We start from the raw sequence: 7,819 nt of genomic DNA on the forward strand, positions 1-7,819 counted from the left end.
AATCCCAAAAATCTTCTGCCCAGAGGCACAAGACAGAGCACAAGCCCTTGTTTGTGCCTGGAATTCTCTCTTGGGCCTGAACTGGTCAGCAAAAAGGCAGCTGGAATTCCCACCTGGAAGCACCACAGAGCTGGGCAGATGAAACAAAGAGATTCCAAGTGTGCCAAGGTTTGCCAGCTGGGAACTGCAAGTTCCTACAGGGAGCTGCACCTGCTCCCAAGGCTCTGAAATTCAGGAGAATGATCTGCATAACTGAGCACAGCTATTCTCCATGGGACAAATTTGTCTTGAAGTGGAAGGTAAAACTGAAGGAATTTTATGATAATTTTTCCCCTGAAAATAAAAAAAAGTTCTGCCCATTTACCAGATTCCAGGGGAAAAAATCTGTTTGAAAGCCTGGAAGCAACCCAAAGGAATGGCTGTTGTATGTGCAGACACGTTCCCTCCAACAGGAACACATCATTCCACAGCATCTTGTTCATTCCAGTCCCTCCCCCCAGCCAGGAACATCCAGCTCATGGCAAGGAATAAATATTAAAGTATTTTTAAAAGCTTTTTTTAGAATCTTCCAGTGAGGACCAGGAAAAGTGGGGAATTAAAGTGCACCCTGAGCTTGGCTGCTCTGCTTTGTCCTATGCCATGTGTGTCCAAACGTGGATGAAACCTCCTGGGATTGAGCCAGGAAAGCATCAAAACTGAGTCCTTTTTAGTGCCAGAGCTGAGTGATACCTCCATGAATTTGGGGAGCATTATGGGATGGCAGACACATACAGCTGGTATGAGACAGAGATGATCCAAAATCTTCCCCAAATGCTTGCATTCCGCATCTCCACCAATTTATTTACTTTAAACTCAACTCGGAGGGCAATCATGCAGATTATGAAAACCAACAGCAACTAGGCCACTTCCAGGAAAGGCTCCCTACCATGAGACAGCTCAGAGCAGTCAGCTGCTGTCTAATCCAAAAAAAACAGGAGGAAAATCAGGATTTCACAGGTGGAACAAACAGGAGTTTGCTCCCAGGTTTTTGCAGGCTCTAAGGAAGCAAAGGTTGATTTTCCACCAGCTCTGATCTGCAAATCACCAGTGTTGGATGCAACACAAACAGGCCTCTCTTTCAACAACCCTCTTAAACCAGGGCTTCAAAACCAAGCAGAAAAACCCAGCAAAAGCAAAGGATTTCTTCAAATTGGAGCAGATTAAGAAAACTGAGCAAGGAGGAATTATTTTGATACAGCAGCTGAAGACTTTTCCTTGCACAACACCAGAGGTTGGGGCTGTAACACTTTAGCTGAGCAATGGGTCAAATTAGGCTGGTTAGAACAGGTTACGCTTAAACCCAGGGCTAAAACACACCAATAAATGACTGCAATTACCACAGCTGAGCAGTCTCATGGCATCAGACCATGTGCATTTTTTTAGTTCATGGAAAATGCAGGGGGAAAATGCAAGTGTGAGGTCATCCCCATGAGGCTGGAGCAGGAACACTTCCCTCAGTCTGGGTGACTGACCAGGAGCAGCACAGAACCACAGCCACAGCTCAGCTGATGGCTGCCAACACTGAAATAATTTGCTTCTGTATCTGAGCTTTGAATATTTACTTGCAAATCAACGAACCTGCTGAAAGTTTGGGGATTTTTATGTAACTGCCTAAGTAGAAATTATCAGTTTTGAAGAACCTAAGGATGAAAGTTTATGTAAGTTTTTATTAAGTTTATATTTTAAAAAATCCAGGCATTAAAAAGCAAAATGACAATTTACAATACCCGAAAAGGCTGTTTACATAAAATCTTCCAAATCTTAATAGTTCCTCTAAATAATTCTTACTCCTCACATTGAAATGGACAAAAATACACACCTGGGTGATCAGATTATAGGTTTTTTTAAGCAGAATCTGCTTAAAACCAACATGAACATCTTGCAAGTCCTTCAGGAGCATAAAACTCCTCCCATGCAATCATTAAACTGCCTTCACTCCTGCAAGTGACTGGAGATGACAAACCCAAATGACACATCAGTGGTCACTTTAATACCTCACTCAGCAGAACTGAAAGCAACTGACTCCCATGGAAGAGATATTAATGCTGAAGTTATTTAATAAAGGGCATGGAACAGCAGATGAAAAAAACATCATCTGAATTTATAAACCTGGATTTAACCTGGTAAAATGCTCCTCCCAAAACACCTGTACAGATCCAGGGAATGCAGCATGATTATCACTTCTTTCTTTATCTCTTGTATGAAATCCATCTGCTGATTGTGTTTTGCTTTCCAACATTCCTCTCCAAGTTTTTGACAAATTCCTTTCTGCTTTTCTAACAGATCAGTTCCCTGACCTGACCAGTTCCATGATCTCCAACTAAAACCAAAGGATCTGAGCAAGGCACTACCAGAATGCTGTCACCCATTCCAGCTGTTCTCTACACAGGAAATGCATTTGGCTAAAAACAGAATTGACTTTCATTATCCAAAGCTAATCATGCAATTCTCTCCCAGAGAAAACTTCCAGCTAAGTGGGTAAAGGGAGAAAAAAGAGTAAGAAATGTGAAAATAAAGATAAGGCTGCCACCTTACGAAATCAGTAATGTTCCTGTGGAACCTGAAACTCTTCTTACCTCAGGAACTCAATCAGTTCTTCCTTCCCTAATTCATTTTTTCCATTTGATAAGAAGTTGTCCAGAACTTTCTTACAGAAAAAAAAGTCCTAAGTTTAGAGGTCTGTCAAATACATTCATTTCAAGTTAGTGTTACTTAGAGACTTAATGAGAAAATGAACACTTCATAAAATCTGGGAGAATCCTAAATGCTGTATAATTACCGTTGTCACTTTCCTGACTTGGAATTCTTCCTGGTGAGTGTTCCAGTGCCTGCTGCAGAGTGAGCAATGTGTGCTGTCCTCAAGCTTCTTTCTGCAGGCAAAAACCCCCACATTTTCATGTTAGTGCCTTGGCAAACATGAAATCTGAAGAAAAACAAGCTGCAGGGAACACCAGAGATTTATGGAAAGAGCAGAAGCCAGGAAGGGACAGGCAGTGGTAACTCCACTGGAGTTCTTTGGATATAGCTGGATTTATTTAGTTACCTACTCTATACCTGTTGTACTCCTCTACATGGCAATAAAAACAGAAAAATGAGGTTCCAAACATACCCAAATTTAAATTGTCATGCACACATTTCCCTTCTGATAAGGGACATAAAAAGCCATAAATTGTACATAAAGCTGGAAATACAATCCCAGTTTGCTGTTATGGGGCAGCACAGTTTTATTCTAGAAAGTGCTCCACTAAAGATGCTCCAGCGGAAGGAAATTAACAGCTCCAGAGTCGTTAAACCACTTCAGATGTTGTATTTAGTAATGTAAAAATCACTACCTTTCTCAAACTGCATTCAGCATAAAAACACTTCCTAAAATATTTGCACACTGAGCCCTCTTTTGGCCCTCCAAACACAGGAAGTTTTTGCAGGGATTAGTCAATCCCCAATATTGTTTTTCACAGAACTATTAAGGTTGGAAAAGGTCTCCAAGATCATCAATTCCAACCTGTGCCTGACCCCACCTTGTCAGCAGCCCAGAGCACTGAGTGCCACCTCCAGTCATTCCTTGGACACCTCCAGGGATGGGCACTCCAAACCTCCCTGGGCAGCCCCTTCCAATGCCTGGCCACCCTTTCCAGAAAGAAATTCCTCCTGAATCCCTAAAGATAAGGTGCAGGCAGGTGCAGTGTGTTCTGCAGTTTTACTGGAACACTCCAAGAAATCTCAGTCCTGGTGGCTCCTCAGACTGCCTGGAGAAGCTCCCACACAGTAATCCATTGGCATTGTCACCAAAAAGGTGATACTGTCTTCAAGTCACACTGATGACATCACTGAAGATGCTTCTGAAGTCACAATCTAACAAATGTTCCTCCTGAGCTACTTTAAATGAGACACTGGAAAAATATTGAATATAAAGCATCAGGCCCCAGAGTGAATCTTGGGCAAAAGGAGGCATTTTCCATATCAATCAAGATCCTGGGAACAAGGGGAGATTTACATTAGGATTGAAAGGGCCAAAGGGCTGGGAGCCAGTGGTCTGTCTGTGCTGGTCAATACACAGAAAGGATTGTGTTAGCACCACTGAAAGAATAAATTATCGCTGCTTTTACAATAAGCTCTTCAAGAATGCAATAAAGAGTTCAGTGTGTGCTCCTCACTCAGGAATCCAAAACTTTTCAGTGAAGGTCTGGCTTGCAGCAAAGATAACAGCTGAAAATTAACCATCTTGACCTTGGGAAGCTTCATGACAATGTGCTAAAAACAGGTGAAAAAATGCACAGGTTCCTGCTCCCACATCCCCCAGCCTTGAGCAACCCTAGGTTTAAATACTGAGAGTTCAGACCTGATGCTTTCAGACCAAAATTAGAAGTGAGAAATGTAATTTTTCCCTCAAGCCTCTTGCCTGTTGCAGGACTAATACTGAGGTTTTCTCATCTGCTTTCAGAGATAATTTTAAAATTATTCTCCAATTCAATGAAATCATGACAGGAAATTAAGAAAATATGGAACTAGGGAAAGAATTCTTACAATATTTCATACCAGCTCCTGACTTTGATGAACAATATTATGTCTTCCAGTCATGTATTTCCTTCTAAATCTGACAAGTTTCCCAATTGTGGAAATAGCAAGTCACCAAATAAAATTGCCACTCTTTCAAGCTTTAAAGATAAATTTTAATTTGCATGAAATTCACCTAAGGCCAGGCAGAATGGGAGCAGAATACTGGAATTTTTCCTGTCTGCACAATCCATATGAAATACTGTTTTTTGAGGACTCACTAAACCTTTCCTAAAAATAACCATAAAAGATGACAATTGTTGGCAGGGGTGGGACAAGCCCCACAGTTAACAGGATGCCAATACCAACCTCCAAAAATGACAACCAAAAGGTCATGAAAAGTTATACAGAACATTTATATCCAGATTTGGTGTCAGTGCAACATCAGAGAGATGCAGTTTGTGATCAAGGCTTGTGGCAGGAAATGGATTTGTGTAGACAGTTATCTTTATTCTCTCTCAGGGTGAATCCACCAGGAGTTATTGTTTTAAACCATTCTAACATCCAATTCCTCAAAACCACTGAAGAAAATGAACGACCAAATCACCAAAAATATCAGCTGTCCCAAGAGAAGAGCAGGGAAAGGTGGTATTTGTGCACATCCCCAGCCCAAGGAGCTGAAATTATTCCAGTGCACTGTCAAAGTGCTGCTTCATTCCAGCTAGAGCCAAGTTTTCCAAAAACTTGCTGCAACAATCCTGAGCTACAGCTGAAGGAATAACTTGTAGGAGCTTGCTCCGGGAGGTGTGTGAGCCATCAGTCCCAGCCCTGTTTATCCACAGGCTGCTCCATGAAGGATCCCAAACTGAGATCTGGGATCCAGTGAATTAGTTCAGCTCTCTAGAAAATGAGATTTGTTTGATCCCAGCTGAGAACAAATGATTCCCAGGCAACAACAGTGCTCCAAAACTTTCCAAGATTTGGAAACAGGAAGGTAAAAAGTGTGAAAAGAGAGGAGAGTGTAATAGGTGGCTGTTTTTCAACACCCATGATCACACACAGAGCCCTGAGAAAGTCAACATCTTTCCCATTTTACCACCTTATCATTTTTCACAAATTACATAAACCAAGGAAAAGAATGGAGTGTGGGAAGCAACTCAGGCTTTGCTTCTTACTCACACAGATACTGAACCAAACACAAAGTACTTTCTTCTACACTGGATCTTAACTCCAAGCTCAATTTATTGGCTTAAAATACAGAGAGGATGCTTCCCTGGTTCAAATGCTAATCTGAGGCTCAGGAAATCTAGATTCAATTCCCTGCCTCACCACATACTTCCTGTGCAACCTTGGGCCATAAATATTTCAGTGCCTCAGTCTTTCCATCTGTGACTGAGACAGTATTTCCCTATCAAACGGAGTGTTGCAAAGATAAATACATTAGGAAAACATCAGGAATCACAGGGCACAGCCATACGTGGAACGGACTCTGTTGGGGAACTTATCTGTGTGTCAAATATTCCCAATCGGGCAGCAGGGAAAGCAAGAAAGGGCTCCCAGTGTGAAAAAATTTAACTAGCATGGGACAGAGAGAAGACATACAGTGTCAGCAGAACGGACAGAAACTGAAACCTCAATTATTCATTACAGAAAATTTCCATCATTCCAACCACGTTTTGAACAGAAACGAAACTCAGAAACCAGCTGGGCAAGCTGCTGAAGGGAGCAAACACACCTGCCAGCAATGCATCATTGCCCTGTTTCCAGAGATTATCACACAAAACACATCATATTTGAGGTGGCAGAGGAGCTGCTGAGTCTGGAAGCAAAGAATCCCTGGAGACTGTCCCCGAAAGGAAGCATCTGCTGCTTAAGTCCCCAGCTCTTTGTGAAACACATAAATAGGAGTGGGCAGAGTGGCCCCAGTGGGGTCCCCACTGCTGCTGCCCCAAGGCGGAGAGGGGGACCCAGGGGGAATTGAGAGGGCAAAAGATGGTCACCAGCCAGGCAGGGGCTGACAGGAGTGACCTCCCCCTGCCCCGAGCCCAGGAGGACGCGGGGGAGGTGTCTGGGACCGGAGCTGCGGAGCAGCCAAGGGGAACAACTACAAGGCTACGTGGCATTCGCAGGCAGCGGCTGCTGGGGAGGGAGCGCGGGGGGGGCAGCCAGGGAGGACCTAGGGGGGACGACTGCACATCGCAGTCCCTCCTGCCCCGCGAAACAGAAGGATAAGGAGAGGAAAGGGAAAGAAGGAGACGGAGAATCTGTGCGCTGGGGAGTAGAGCGGGAACAGGAGGGGGGAAGCGCGACCCGCGGCAGGGGCTGGCATTAACCCCATCCGGGCAGGCTCAGCCGGGAGCCCCTGCCCGGCCCGGTCCGGCCCCCCCCAGCATCGGGACTCTCTTTAGGAGCGGCTCCCCAGAACCCCTGTCCCCGAACCCGCCGGGTCTCCTGGGGGGATGCCCGCGCTCCATAGGGCAGCGCACCCGGACAGATCCTGGCCGTCTGTTCCGGACACCCTGAACCCTGACTGCCCCGCACGCCGGGCACCTCATGCGCTTTAGGCACTCCAACCCATCCCGGGCACCTCATGCCATCCCATCTCAGTCGCCCCATCCCACCCCATGTCCCGGGATATCGGATCCCCTTGAATCCTGCCCCCACCTGCCCCGTGCGCCACGTCCACCCCCGAACCTGCCCCATAGCCCGGGCTATCCCCCACCTCAGAACACCCTTCCCGTCCTCGAGGTCCCGCCTGTCCCTCCAGCCGCCTCCGCCCGGCTCCTCGCCGCCTCCCGCCCTCCGCTCCGCGGGGCTCCGCTCCCGGCACTGCCCACCGCACCCCGGCTGGGCATCGCCGCTCTACGCCGCCCGCGGGAGCAGCGGAGCCCGGGGAAAAGGCCCCGGGGAGCGGCCCCCGGCAGTACCCCAGCGCTCCCCCCGGCACTGACCGTGTGCCCCGGGGGCTCCACTGCCTCAGCGCCCGCCGCCATCATGGAATGCGCGCATCGCGCCTGCGCCACCCAGCCACCGCTAGCCAGGGGCAGGCAGGCGCGCCAACCACAGCCGGCGCGGATCCGTGGCTCCTGGACACCCGCGCCCGCCGAAAGCTGCGCGGGGGGGCGGCCATGACGGGCCGGGGTGGTGGCACCTGGGTGCGGGTGACCTGTCTGGGCACTGTCTGTCCCACCCGGACACCGCCCGCCACCCCTGGGAACTGCCCGTCACCTCTGAGTACTGTCCCTTAGGCACTGTCTGTTGCCCTGCTCACTGTCTGTCTCCCTCA

General features: G+C 47.1%; 1 protein-coding gene across 5 annotated transcripts in view; it reads right to left on the bottom strand.

Moving 5' to 3' along the window:
• LOC310922037 (fibronectin type-III domain-containing protein 3A-like) overlaps nucleotides 1-7,560 on the bottom strand; it is a 39,382-nt gene extending 31,822 nt beyond the window's left edge. For 3 of the 5 annotated variants that reach the window (XM_083882329.1, XM_083882325.1, XM_083882326.1), the window contains exons 1-2: nucleotides 7,485-7,560; nucleotides 2,819-2,909 (exon numbers count right to left, since the gene is read on the bottom strand). The gene's annotated coding sequence lies outside the window, so the exon portion shown is untranslated. Of the gene's footprint in view, nucleotides 1-2,818; nucleotides 2,910-7,255; nucleotides 7,351-7,484 lie in introns of those variants that run through there. The other 2 variants (XM_083882327.1, XM_083882328.1) reach the window with 1 other exon arrangement.
• Between the last annotated feature and the right edge of the window lie 259 nt (nucleotides 7,561-7,819).

The sequence above is a fragment of the Zosterops lateralis genome (assembly GCF_965231275.1).
Source record: "Zosterops lateralis genome assembly, chromosome: W".
NCBI lineage: Eukaryota > Metazoa > Chordata > Aves > Passeriformes > Zosteropidae > Zosterops > Zosterops lateralis.